At 48.5% G+C, this 14,953-nt stretch overlaps 1 protein-coding gene and 1 long non-coding RNA gene across 9 annotated transcripts in view; both read right to left on the bottom strand.

The window, feature by feature from the left end:
* CAMTA1 (calmodulin binding transcription activator 1) overlaps positions 1–14,953 on the bottom strand; it is a 223,855-nt gene that overhangs the window by 192,555 nt on the left and 16,347 nt on the right. The window lies entirely within an intron of this gene.
* Positions 10,464–14,242, bottom strand: LOC130599610 (uncharacterized). The gene is made up of 2 exons (XR_008972272.1): positions 14,159–14,242; positions 10,464–10,777 (listed from the first exon to the last, which is right to left on the bottom strand). It is a non-coding gene; the product is annotated as an uncharacterized LOC130599610 (long non-coding RNA).

The raw sequence follows: 14,953 nt of genomic DNA, 5'->3' as shown, positions 1-14,953 counted from the left end.
TTAAACACAGCATGCTGGCAAACAGCCTTGAAGTCAGGCAATACCAATGGCACCTTCTTCTACTGAAACATCTCCATTTTGGAAGTGGCTCACAAAAGCCCTGACTCCTGGGGAACAGGAACCTTCCTGCTGCTCCATGCAAGCCTTTAGACCTTGCTGGATGCCCTACCCGGGGGACAGTGTGCTGCTGACCCAGACCAGTACTCCATGGATGTCAAACCATACAGGTCAACTCTCCCACTGGAAAAACAGCAGTTTTCCTTAAGTCTTCTGCTTATCACCAAGATTATCTTGATGCCCTTCCACCCCCCACATTCCACTGTGTACAGTGCATTATCAGGGCTGTCCTTCCCTTGCATGTACTTTACATTTAGTGTAAATAAATGCATTTTGTAGGGCCATGGTGGCTGCTGTCAAGGTGAACACTGACATGCTTGGCATTTGGGCAGCCAAACTCTGGGTTGGATGCACTGGAGGCTCAGCATTGCCACAGGAAGCAGAACAATGCTCAGCACCGTGGCTGGCAGACGGACTGGAGGCTGAATGTACCAGGAGAACACTGTGTGGTGGGAGGCACCAGCCACAGATGCTTCCACCTCTGGAGCGAGATGCTTGGGATATCTCAGGCTCCTGCAGGAGCTCCCCACAGTGACCCCAGCACATCTCACCACCCTTTTCCATCTGTTCGTTCCACAGCACCTTCTCCCATGGAGCCCGATAGCTGCTGAGGGGCTGCTGGTTCCCAGATGTGTTATTCTCCATACCGTGGATGTGCGGCAGGAGCAGCACAGACACTGCCCCAGTGCAATCCACAGCAGAGCACCAGCAGCATCCCTAAGAGAAGACACATATCCCTCTAGGCGGAGAAGTGAGGGAAGAGAATGCACGACAGAAGGCAGGCATGTGCACAAAAAACTGCTTCCCCACCACAGCCGTGTGATTTTTAATTTTCCCCTAATTTCAGGAGTGCAGCACTGATATAAAAATCCCTATAAGTGTTTTAGGGAGATGGTAATGGTCCTATACTAAAATAATTCAACCAACACTATAATTTTAGTACCACTATCAAAATGAAATAATGGCTGTTTACTATGTTACACCTTTCAAATGACCTTCATTTGAATACAAATTGGGGCTCCAAACTCTAAAAGCTGCTCCATTTCAGGAGGCAGCAAATTGAGGATGTTTACCCGGGTTCACTCTGCCAGCAGCTTCCCTGCCATCCCCACAGAGCCTCAATGAACTGGGGGGGGATTTTCTTTCCTTCTTAAGATGCTTAAAGGACCCACACGGATCCAGCTGGAGCCCAAGCAGGACAAATCCTCTGCTCCAATGGGAATCACACTTCCCGCATTATCTGGAACTACCCGTTATCAGTGAGCCCTGTCTGCTCACATCTGGGAAGATGGATGAGGATTATCCTGCTATTAATCAAGTCCCCAGCCCAGGATGGGTCCGACCTCAACCTGTGCCTATGAAAACACCTTGATTTAAGGCACAGGGTCTGCAAGCAGCAAGATGCTGCAGAAGGAATTTTGCTATAGAAGTTCCAGCATTCCCTCTCCCGCCTGGGGAACACCAGCCGAGCAGCAGCTATTTCTCTCTAATAATGAATTTTTGCCCTTTCATCAACATTAGTCAGAACAAGCTCCAAAGTAAAAAATCCCACTTGGTGCCAGGAATATAAAAGAAAACATTGACATGATGGGCAATAAGCAAACGCAAGGAATGTGCCCAGCTGCAAAGCAGCACAAACTGATAGCAGCCGATTCTTAACCCTTCCAATGTCATTCCTAAGCAGGAAAAAGGATGTATCATGAAGACAGAAGCTTCTCTAGAAGGCACCAGAAGGCATGCTACAAACTCCCCCCTGCACAGACAGTGATGGGCAATGGTCCCCCAGGATGCTCCTCCCTCAACAGGTCGGGGACATTCACCTTTCCCTGTCTCCCAAACAAGAAAACACCCAGAAAACCTCATTTAAGATGGCTCAGGCTTCAGGCCAAGCAGCTGTGGTGCCGTTGGTGCCTTCACAATGCAAGCGCCACAAGGGAAAATCCCCACACTCCCAAAACATGGAATATCTCTAAACATTCCCCCTCCAACACACCTACGTGTGATTACTCACAACCAGCGAGGAGGAGGGAGAAAAACCCACTTCTTGTTTTCAATTCTCCTCTCTGCATAAAAGCTACCGCAAGGGAAGCAAGGCAAGGGGGAGACCCCATGCGAGGGGAGCACTCTTAGCAGTGTCAGCCCCATTTTGGGGTGGATAAAGGGGAAATCCCTTCTGTAAAGAGCAGCCTCTGTCTTTCCCCAGAGTCTTTTTGGGGAGGGAGGGTAAGGCCCGTGGATGGATGCTCCAGCTGGAGATCCTGAGCCAAGGCTGGTCTCCTTCATGGTGACATTGTGGAGAAACAAACGGGGTTTAAACAATAGGTGTTGTATAAAACATCTGAAAACAAGACAAATTAGTCATTAAAAATTAATTTTGGAAAATTACCATCTTGCTAATAGGCGCCGTTATGGCTTTGCACATTCCTGCCCAGGCAGGAGGGAGGAAAGGGGTTTAACACACGTTTTAACACCCATTTTATTGTGTTCCATCAAAAACTGAAGAGACAAGTGCCCTCGGAAGCCCGAGCTCCTGCACTCACACATCCACCACCCCAGTGCAGCTGCATTTGCCACGGGCACTCACTGGAAGGAAAAGCCCCTGTACTGCGGGATTCTCCCACCTTCTCCCACGCTGCATCCCCATCCCTCAGCTCGCGATGTTGCAGCATGGTTCAGTCTCACTCCCTGTTACATGCTGGGCTTTCTGGGGAGTCAGTGTCCAACCCTGCAGGGTCTTCAGGGCCAGCTCTGCTCCACTGGGAGCTCTCAGCCAGTTTCCAACACAAGAGAAGGGAGGGCAATTCCCCCTGCCCGAACACCATCAGTGCTCCATCAGTTACCCCAAACTCCATGAAACCCTGGAAGCTCTCTGCACACTGGACAGCAAAAAGCAGCATCTGCTGTCGAATAAGCTGGGAAGGCACCTTCCCACCTAACAAGGGACGAGACCCCTGACTATGAGGCAAGAAACATATAAAGATACAGGGGGAGAGCAGAGCAGATCCATGCCCTGCTTCTCCCACCCATCACTCCCACAGCCCCCAGTGGGCAAACCCCAGGGCCAGATCCATCCCCCTGCACTCCACCCAGGCTCAGAGCACAGCCCCATTGGGTGAGGGCAGCAAAAACCAGAGAGCACCAAACGATGTGACTGGGGCAAGTGAGTACTTGCAACCCTGTTCTGAACTCCCCCCACCCCAAAGCCACAATGCCCTGGGATGCTCCGGCGTTATCTTTGCTCTCTTGACAGCCAGGACTGCATCAAAATACTCAAGGTCAAGAGACCAGCATGGTTCGAGGCAATCTGCACCTCTTAAAACAGTGACAAATAAGTGATTTAATTTTAATGAGCTTTTTTGCATCTCCAATCTAATTACAGCATTATCAAGTACTGCTCCGAACTGCAGGTGGCTTCTCATTACTGGGGGTAAGGCTGTCACAAGCATTTTTCATGAATACTAAAATCCATTTCATTTCACTACCTGCTCCAAAACTCACCCAGCCCAACTCAGAGCGATGCCCTGGCCCCCAAAACCCCACATGTGGGGGAGAAACACTAAAACCCCCATTTTCCAGCTAACTGCTCCACTTTTGAATGTGGGTTTTACTGCAGTGAATGGAGAGCAGCATCCATCCAGACAGCCCCATGTACCCATCAGCTCCTCCAGCTGAAACCCCAGGGGAAACCTCCTCATCCATCAAAAAGTACAAGTTTTGGTGTGTGAGATGCTCCTGCCAGGCAAAACCTCCCCCAAAAGCAAACATCTTGCTCTGCACACTGTGAAAGGGCAGTCAAGAAAACATCTCTCTCTTCCAGACTGCTTCTTTCAACTTTATATTGTTTCCCATCACTAAAACCAGAGAAAGTGCCCCAGTGCCAAAGTGCTTTCACAACATCAAAATACTTCAGTTTTAACTCTAAACCTTTGCAAAACCTCCTATTTTTCTGATGGTTTCTGGTCGATTCCTTTGCCCCCCTCTGCTCAGCAGTTATTATCTCCTCTATGTGATTCATGTCCAAAAACTTCCTTCCCTGGCTGTTACTCAGAAGCCATTGAGAATCAGATGGTTTAAGACTCCCAGAAAACCTTTCCCCCAAGCAATAACAAAGCCCTCACAGTAACTGCCCTTCTTTCAGAGCACAGAGATGTGGAGGATCCCACTCCTCAGCATCCCTTGGGAGCAGCCCCTGCTGAGCCACAGGAATGCAGAGACAAGGAGAAGGAATGCAGAGGACTGAGGATCCCTCACCAACAAGCTCCCTTTTAAACACACACTAGTTAAAACCTGGAGTTAACGGGGTTTTTCCAAAGGCCTTTCTGGAAAGTTCTGTGAGCTGCTGGCAACAGCAAGGAATTTGCCTCCATCCATGTACACAGTGTTCCTGTGCTCCCAGGAATGGAGAAACACTTTCTATTTCTACCTTGACAATTTCCACAGACACAACACTCCATCACCCAGGAATCACAGAGCACAGCACTGACCCATGGCACTACTGACACCAACCAGCATCCTGCAGCAGAGCACCAAGGCCAGCCAACACGCAGCCCAGCTCACCCTCCAAATCACCTTTTTTCACCCCAAACCAGCCCCAACAGGAGCACTCACCAGTATCCAGGGAGCTGCAGGGGGGACACAAGGGGTGCACCAGCACTACAGGGATGCTCCAGCCAAGTGAATGAGAGCTGGCTAGGGCCGGACTTGGCCAGTCCCACCCATCCATCCCTCAGCCTCATCAGCTCCATTGGCCACAGCTGGGAGAGGCCATGGGCAGCAGCACCTGAGCCCCCTCACCGCATGGGCCAGGTATGTATGTGTGTGTGTGTGACTTACATTACATCCATGACCAACACTACAGCCTCCCGGTGCCATGCATGGCATGTCGTACCCAGGAAAAGCCAACACTGGAAGAACTGTGGCTGAAGGGAGAGCGAGCAGAGCCTGTGCTGCAGCGAGGGCACATCTGTCCCCCGACCTTGCTGCAAACCGCAGTGCCTTGGAGATGCATCTCCCCAGCAGCCAGTTTCCACCACATGGTCTTTACTGATTGCATCTGCCTGTGCACAGTAAGGGTGGGTGCTGCCCCGCACCTCTGGCTTTAGCCTTGGGGACAGCATGCTTCCTTATGGGAAGTCCAGGGATGAGGCAGCAAAGGCGAGGGTACCACTGATCCCTGGCTTCCCAGCTCCCCCAGCCAGGTTACACGGGCAGATCTGTCCCTTCTCCAAACACACTGACTTTAAACTAGAGCGTGTGCCAGCAGCTGCAGCACCGAGACTGGGGCAGCAGAGATGTGGCACTGAATGATAATGAAATACATCCCCATCATCTGCCATCGCGTGCTGCAGGTGTCGGTGCAATGGATCCGAGCCTGACTCTTTTGTCAGCTGGCAGCAAACACCTTTTAAAGCCAAATCCTGGGGGATGAACTCCGAGTCACTTGGCCTTGCATGGGGAGGAGCTGCCTCTGACATGCCAAGGGGTACCTTAGACAAGATTGCTTTCATGATACTTATGATTTTGGTGATAGACATGTCTGATGCAGCATTTCAATCTGTTCCTATGGGGGACATACACACCACTGATGTCCCCACTGGCACCATCTTCCTCAGTGCCTCACACTTCCCAGCATCTTAGAGCACCCGTAGCCGGTGAGGGATATCGGTCAAAATGGAAACGAAGGCAAGGGAAAAAGGCAAACAGGCTGAATTTGCAAATGAGTTTAATTAGAATGACTACAACTCAGACAGTTACACATCTGATATGCTGTAAATCCAACTTGTAAATCCAGAGCAGTGAAGGAGCAGCTCTGCTTCCTTGTGGAAGGGTGCAAACCCCTCAGAACTCATCTCAGGGAGAACATTGCTTGAGATGCTGCCGGGACATCAATGAGCCATCACCCTCCAGGACCATCTGCCTGTGGTGCCACACCAGCCTGTACACATGTGGATGCTGCAGACCCTGGTCTAAGATTCACAGTGGAAATGAGATCCAGAATGTGGAGGGGCCTGGACACAGTGCCTGTGCCCACAGATGGATCTCCTTGACACGTTGCTGTTTGTACCCTCCCTGGTCAGTAGAACAGGGTAAGTCCTGGATGGAACTGTTTCATTTTGCTCCATGTGCTGCAGCCTATGTGACTTTTCATTTAAGGTCAAAAAGGGATTCCTGCCCCTTATGTTGATAGTAACAAAAAAAATGGCAGAAAAAGACATTTCCAAACTCCACCCCCAATTTCCCTTTAACAAAGAAAGCAAAATTAGGAAGGATAACAGAAGCAGGAATTTGTGTGTGTGTGCGGAACAAAACCAGCCTGGATGCCCCAGCTCCTCACATGCCAAAGCCCCCCCATAGGCTGTTTGCCATGTCAGGGCACTTTTTCAGAGCACTGAGACTTCAGCTGCAGCAGCTCAAAGCCTCCATCATCCTCCCAGTGCATCCCATCTCTGAAGAAACAGGGATTTTCTCTTACCCACTATGGCAAAAGCACTCAGACAAACGTGGGACCAAATGTCAGTTTATTGCCTCCCCCCATATTCCCAAACTCAGCCAGGACATTCCAGATCTTAAACCCAGGCAGCTCATCTGCATCCCTCTGATGGCAGCACAGGGACCGCTCTGCAGCGGGTGCATCCCTGGGAAGGTGTTAACACTGAAACGTGGACACTGCAAAGGCAGCGACTGGCACAAGCCCTGCCAAAGGCACACATGAGCTCCTTCACCCTGGGAGAAAAGCGTGGCGAGAGACACCCATGAAATGAAGTCAAATCTGGGGAGCTCTCATGCAGGAACTCATTAGAACAGTTGAAATACTGAGTTTACATTATTCCAAATGAAGCTCTTAATCCCATCGTTCACTCTCACAAGGTGTAAGCTATTCTGTGAAAAATAGATTTATTTTATATATCTGATGCATAAATCAGGTCCAAATCTGGATGCCGCAGGATGCTCCTGCTCCTTGCAGCAAGACATCATGAACACCTAACATACAGCACATTTAGGCTCTTCCCAGAGTGGGAATCTGTGCTGAAACTTCCCATCACATTCCTAAACACCATGAATCAGCTCACAGACAGTGATTTGCTTTACCTGACATGAGCAGGCTTCCTCCACCTCCTGCCCTTTGCAGGACTGAAATCAAGACACGTGTGTACACCCCCTACCCCCAGAGCTGCTCAGAGCATCCCCGGTGCCCGGGGACTCCTGCTTTACACAAAAGCACGTTTTCATTCCATTCTGAATGTGCCCACGGATTAAAGACTGAGATGCCACAGCAAAGCAAGTTAAACATTTACTTTCTATTAAAACACCTAAATGAGAAGATTAAACCCTGTTTTACTTTTAACAGAAAGGCAAAGTCAAACCGGCACAGGAGCAGCTTAGCAGGTACTTAAAGCCAAGGCATCCTGATGCCGAGGTAATCAATTTAAGGAGGGAGGGATTGCTTGAAACCACTCAGATAGGGAAAAAGAAACTAATGCACACACATTGGAAAGGGCCTTTCAGTTATCCCTCCCCGGGAACGCCCCCGGAGCCCTCCTGTGCCAGGCCACCAGCCTCGCTGCAGCAGACAGCTCTCGCCCCGGATTTCCCCATGAAGCACTTTCACAGCTCATCACTCTATGGAGCACGGCGCCTGCTTGAGCTCTTTGTTTATTCTTCGTTTGAGGTGGCAGGAGGAGAGCCGATGGAATACAGAAAGGGCCCCAGCCACTGAGTTTAGCGGCTGCCAGCAGCAGCTGGAGGGCAGGGAGGTGACACGGATCACACAGCACATCACTGTACCAATTTATGCCCTGATCTTCCTACATCCAAATCTACTCTGCTTGGTACCAAAGCTGGTTACTGTGAGCTCGAGCGCATCAGTTTGTGGTCGTCACCCACAGGAGCCCATGGGTGAGGGTGACACGAGTGAGCATCAGCACCGACCACTTCCATCCTCGTGGGACAGCTCACACTGCCCTCACCCAACCACATCGCTCCCGCTTCCCGGCAATCACCGTCTCCTCCAAACTCGGATCTTCCCTGCAAACTCCGCACATTAAATGCCTTCACAGCACCCTCCTGTGGGGATTCTGCGTCCGTACAGAGACAGGGGCAGCTAGAGATGGGGCTCACAAGGAAACCCTCATCCTCCTCCTCCGGCGATGCCAGCAGGGATGAGCAGCACAACGCGCCTCTGTCGCTGCTGCCCCGGGTTACGGGCGATGCCAAAGGCACCGCAGTCACCAGCCGGGATGGGGCTGACATGAGGACGCGGCTGAGCTCCTCCAGCATCCTGAATCCACCCCGGGCGTTTCTCTGCCGTGCTGCCTCACAGAGCCGAGCACGACAGGTAATTAAACACACCATAAAACGTTAGAGCAGGCTTTCCTGCAGTAACCACTGACAAACAGAAAAGCGCCTCGACCACTTCACCGATCGCTGCCCGAAGGGGGTATATGTCAGTTCTAAAACCTGCTCTGGAAACGAGAGACGTCTCCATTTACAGCACCTTACCGTGGCATCACTTTGCTTTAATGCTTTTTGCAGATAGTTGAAAGCATTTTTATCATAAGCTACAGAGGTTTTATGCAACACTTCGCCACCGCAATGAAAACCAAAGGGTTCCCTGATTTCTAAGAGGAGGAAAACTCGAGTTTCTAATTATTATGTTGCTAAACATCAACTTAAAAAGAAATAAAGCTTGTATGTTACTTACAACGTTGATTTACAGCATTCAGAGTGGGTCTGAGATACTGAAATCCCACAGATAGCAAACACCTTCCCACTTTCCACAAGAACACTGTAAAATTAGAGCTGAATAAATCTCAGCTCTGATTTATTGATTATCCTTCAGGTTATGCAGTAATTTAACGTGCCTCACACCAGACCAAACTGGCAGAGCACACACAAGTCAATTCACTTGTGCAACGTGCAAGAAATTTATATGGCATTATTCACTCCTAAAGCACCTCACACTGAATTAGGATTAAAAGATAATGCTTCTGTAGGAATGAACCAAGATTTTGCTTTCCAAAAAGTGGATGGATGTGTCAGTATAGACGTACCCACATCTAGAGAGCCATAAAATACAAGTATTTGGCGGACTTTCAGTTATGATTTTAAAGTTTTAAACCTAGAAACCTCAGAAGAAACCTCTACTTGGAATCAAAGTAGCCCCAAACAGAACAACAATCCAATAAGCAGTATTAGATGGGATTCACATGCCAGCTACTGAGATACCGTTGGGATAAATCAACGACTGATGTAGGATCAATCAGAAAGAAGCTGTCGGAGATGAGCATCGACTTTGGAATATTCAAGTGCAAAACAACTAAAGATTGTACTTCCACTGCTGGAAAACCTTTCTACATTGTCATCCTGGACAGGAACTAAACCCTCCTCAATTCACTGCAGTGATGAAGCCACAAGGAAGGAAGCGCTGCTCAGCCTGTCACCTCTATCTAGCTCACTGCCACCCTCTGAAGACATTACCAAGATCCATGGTTGCTCCTCCAGCGTAGGGAAAGGGCAATGTTGATGCTGAATCGGTCCAGCAGGACCCAGAGCAGGCAGGAACCACAGCAAGAGCCAAGAATACGGGTTTTGGTGCCCCTGTGTTCAGGGAAGGCTTGTATTGGGTGGGAATCCCTTATCCTTATGGATGAAAGACATTTCTTACTACTATTACCATCAAACTAGAGCAATATCCAAGGAGCAGCAGCAGTGTTTTCTGGATGAGAACACTCCATTTCCACCTTCAGGCATTTCACTTCTTCCCCCACACCCCAGCCTTGCTCAAGGGATAGTGGAGCTATTCCCAGCTACCAAGAAAATGCACCCTAAATAAATGGAGAGAAAGGCAAATAAAAGGTTTGGTAACAGAGCCTTGTAAGCTGCAGTCATTTAACAGGAGCAAAATAACCTCAACAGCTGGAAGGAGAGCCCTTCCTCACATCAGGGTCAGATGTTCCAGAGGAACAGAGGGCATCAGGTAGAACAGATTGGCCTCAACCCACTGGCATCTCCAAGAGCACCACTCCCCATCTGCTTTCTTCTACTCATCCCCAAGAGGGAAAGCAAATGCCAAGGCACAAACCCTGGTTATCTAATGACACGTGGATCCAAGCACTGAATTAGTAATTGCTTCGCCTCTCATCAGCCCACTGCCCCGCTACCGCACGAGGACCGAGGAGGACGGGAAGTGAATGGATTGGGTGGGAAAGCAGCAGTGCTTCCCTTAGGGATTCACATCCCAGTGTCGTGGCACCTTCCCCCCAGCCCCTAACAAAGAATGGAGACAAGTTGTAGTATTTGTTTCATATGTTCAACACAACAGGAACATCACCCAGATCTAGACTAGGTCCAAGTAATAATCACTGTAATTAGCACTTCATTCATATAATTACCAGCAGACCCCATAACATTTTACAATGGAGGTAATTACCCATATTTTACAGCTGAGGAAACAGATACAGTGCAGGTGAATAACTTAAAAAGAAATCATCAGTAAATCTGTGGCACAGCCAGAGACTGCAATTATCCTTATTCCCAGCCAAGGCTCTCCCCAACAATCCATGCTGAATTCACTTCTGTCTTGTGGGAAGGAATCCAGAGAAAATAAACACAAACTGGAATTTCCAATCTCTAGAAGAGCTGAAAAGCAGACAAGCCAGACCTGAAGGAGAAATAAAAACACATTTTTATCACCCAGTGTTTCCTCACACAAGGTCTGCAGCTACGAGCCAAGGACAGGCAGAGGGCCCTAAGCTCCAGCACACACAGGAAGCCAAACGCAGGGTTTCGGTGGCTACAGGAGTTCTACTTCTGTAAGCAGAGTAAAAGCAGCAGCACAGGATGGAGCCAGGGAAGGTTCCCCCCTTCAGCGACCAAAGACCTTCACCCATTTCCAGAACGTAAAGATTAAAGCAAGAGCAGTAACTCAATTACTGAAGGACTTGGCAGACAATACACACACAGAGCACAAGCAGGGCCACAAGCCTGGGAAATCCACCCAGCAGCATTCCTCCCCTTCCCTCCAAGGTTCTCCCCAGAAGCCACCAGCCCTAAAGCACAGGAGTGGGGCACAGCTGCCCCTCTGCTCAGTGTACGGGTACAGAAACCTATGGTTCCTCAGGCACACACCGGGGACCTGTCCTGCACACTTCATCCTGCACATCTGGATGAGTTTATTAACATAAAACCCCAGGGCTGGCTTGTGTGACCGGTCCAGCTGCTTTCTGCAGCAGTCCAGGCTGCAGTGCCACTGTTCTATGAAATGAACAGCACACACACATTAACGTTAATCCAGCCCCGGCTGCAATACCTGAGCTGCAAGACATGCAATGTTCTAAGTCTAGTAAAGGTGCCAAGTATTTCAGTTCAGCCATTAGCTTATGTTAAGGTTAGCACAGAAACCTCTCCAGCAGAAGCAGATATTGCATTCATTTCAAAATCCAGACTTGCTTCCGGAATGGATGTTATCAATATTCTGGCTCTGAATAACAGAAAAACCTCGTAAGCAAGTACAAATCTCTCAATATTCTCTTAATATTTAAACAGACAAATGTTTTGCTTTACCAACACTGTGAAGCATTTGTGTAGTTCTTTGATTAAGTGTCTGAAGCAAACATGTATTTTAGTTCAGTGAAAAACAGGCTCAGTGAAATGAATGAGGCTCCATCAGCCCTTGCCATAGAAGGGACAACTGTTGCTGATATTATCTACTGCACCAGACTTTAAGCTTGGGTAAATGGCAATGCTACTGCATGTAAATGAAGCAGCTTTTCTTACTAATATTTACTGTTGTTTATGCAGGAAACAGAACAATTCCTGTTTCCCTTTCCAAGGGCTCTACCTCCTCCCTCCTCAGCAGCCCGAGCACCCAGGGAGCCCAGGCAATAGCTGAACAGAAATAATCTGTACTCATTACACTGATCTCTGTGAATAACCATCTGCATCTAACAGAACACTTGGAAAGATGAGGGAAAAGGCAGCATGCACCAGCCTGTGTCACCCCGACACCTCAGGAGATAAAGCCAACTACTTCTACCGCTAAGAGCGCTTACCTTATGGAAAGCAGGCAGGATGGACGTGATAAATCTCCTGAAACAAGAAGTTCTACCCATCTCTTAACCTCCCTGTTATACTATTGACTCCAATTCCCAGCATCAGACAGTTTTACTCCATCGGGTTTTCTTCCCCTCGCTCTGTGCTGGAGCAGGAGGCAGCTGACACCAACCCTCTGCACAGAGCAGGGAGATTCCCTTTGGCTTCCAGATGTCTAAATAAAAGGGGCCTGAAAATTGCTTTCCTCGAAAGTCACGTCTGACTGCTGCTGCTGCTGCTGCGAAATGGGTGTCACAGGGAGGGGAAAACAGTCTGCAAGGAGTTTTCTTGGGCAAAATAAGTACTTTTTTCCACTGGGTTTTAAAAACGAGTTCTGAAGTGGAGAAATAGCTCGAGGTGACTTTGGAGGACTGCACTTCTCAGGCTGACGTTCAAACCAGAGTAAAAGCCAAATCCCAGCTATCCAAAACACGCTCCATGCAGGAGCAGCAGCCTTGTACACCAGAACTGGTGACTCCAGGCCTACAAAGCTCTTAAGAGCTAAAATTTGGAAGAAGAGGGGTAAAGGAAAGAACCACCTGAACGCTTCAAGCCCTGATGCAGGCTGTGATCGCCCATGTTAGCTCCCAACCACTGGGTCAGAGCGACACATACACCCAGCACGGAGGAGCTGCTGCTCAGCAGCACTTTGGGAACACTGCCTGCCACGTTATTTAACAGGTGACTCTGCAAACACAACCAAGGGCAATCTAAAAACAGAGAGCTCGCTGCTGAAGCGCCAAGAGCAGTGCTGGAAGTACCATCCTCTCACGCATGGATGCTAACTAGAACTAGAAGATGCTTTTCTCGAAGCAGCCCCTGGTGATGCTGGTGCAGCCCCAGTGCCCAGGAGCTCAGCCCCTGAGCCCTAAGGCATGAGCAGGGACAGGCTTTGGGCCACAGGCAGCAGCCAGCAGGGTCAGTGGAGCTGCCATGGAGCACATGGACAGCTCACTGCCATTTTAATCTGTAGCTCTAATGAACGATATAAAGTTTTATAAGCATCAACAAGGCTCAGAGAAGACCTAAATCCATTTCAGTGCTCATTTAGCAGCTTCATCTGTGTGCAATTAAAACTTCAGCATTAAATGTTAGAGAATAAAATAATGAGACACTTAAAAAATAATCTGTACTTCAGTGGGCTGTGCTCCATGGGTTTCATGTGTTCATTTACAAGATAAAAATAGGATCTGGCCAAAATCTGCCCTACGTGCTGGTACCCCTTCCATAGGAAAATGGAAAGAAACAGCTCCTAAACTTCGGGGGCTTTACTACCCCGTGTACACCCAACACTGCTGCTCTGAGCACACCCGTGCTTATAGCACAGCTCGGAGTATCCATAACATGCCTTCTGGCTTCAGTGCTAATGTACAAATAAATGTAAATTGAGTTTCAATGGAGATTTTCATTTTGGTCTAAAGCCTAATCTTTTATTAAAACGGCTATCCGTTTCAAGCTGATGGTCAGGAAAAGTTATCTCCAGGACAGGGAACAAGTAAAGAGTATTTCCTAGTCACAAGAGCATCTTAAATGCTCCCTCTATTTGTCTGAGCTATCAAGATGTGGCTGGGCAGTGGAGAGGGGGACAGCAGATGTTTGACTCACCAAAAGAACAGCAGAGAAATGCAAATGAAAACCGAAGATGTACAGAAACATCAAAATAAATTGAAAGTACTGGGAGAACACAGGTCAAAAACAAGGTAATAAACAGGAAACAAAAGACACAGTTCAACTTAAAAGAAACAAAAGCCAATGGAAATGACATACTTTATTTTAACAACTGAAATAGGTTTTTATTCAAGAAAAGCCAACATTACAGAGCTTCCAAAAGAAAAACTAAGAGAGACCTTTGGGGAGGTCACAGAACGCTACAGTTTAAAACGATGAAATGTTAACAGCTTGCACACCAAAAATTAAAAATGAAATGAAATTAAAAAAATGAAATGGTTACCAAAGTAATGCAGGTCAGGGGATCAAAGGTGAAGGGTCACACATTATTAAAAAGAAATCCAAAAGGGCGTCTGCATCAAGATCTCTGCAAAACAAAGGAGCTTCAGTGAGTACAACTGGAACCTTCCATGGAAGCACATCACAGCTCTCGCACCACACACAGCCCCCGGCAGCGCCGTCAGCCCCCCCGACGTCCTGCATCTTATCCTGCTTTACTCTGTGTTGTAGTCTGCCTGGGGAAGGTTTTGCACCTCCACACCGGGGCAGGGGACCGCTGCTCGGGTCAGGACAGCACCGCTGCATTCCCTGCTCTTGCCTTGTTCTCTGGCCCTGCAGCTATTGCCCCCACGCACACCAACCCCAAGCATCCCAACGCACGGGTTTAAAGCTACAATAAAAAAGTAATTCAAATGTGGTTACTGAGACAAAGGCCTTTCCTCCTGGAATTTCAATTACACACAAGCTATAAAACAACCTTTGGTACCCATTTCCAAGCGCGATGCAGTCAATTATCTATCCTAAATTTATGCAGAGCGCGTCATATTTACATCAGATAACTTTAGGAAGAGACAAGTACCAAGGGCACCACATCCCTCCTCACTCTGGTGTCTCTTCCCTGCCAGCCAAGTCATTCAGCTCTGGGAATCTCTCATCTGGGTAAAACCAGCTTCAAGCTCAAAAGCAAGAAACAAACCACCCCCCAAAACTGTGTCCTAAGGGAAAGCAGCCACCAAGTGATGACAAACCCCTGTGGTCAGAGGGGAAGGGATGGGACCTGCCTGCACATGTTCCCACG

This window comes from Pezoporus wallicus, unplaced genomic scaffold (genome assembly GCF_028554395.1).
Source record: "Pezoporus wallicus isolate ANWC-B61680 ecotype Strahan unplaced genomic scaffold, APGP_CSIRO_Pwel_v1 contig_14862, whole genome shotgun sequence".
NCBI classification, from domain to species: Eukaryota; Metazoa; Chordata; class Aves; order Psittaciformes; family Psittacidae; genus Pezoporus; species Pezoporus wallicus.
This window is presented reverse-complemented; position numbering and strand designations above follow the sequence as displayed.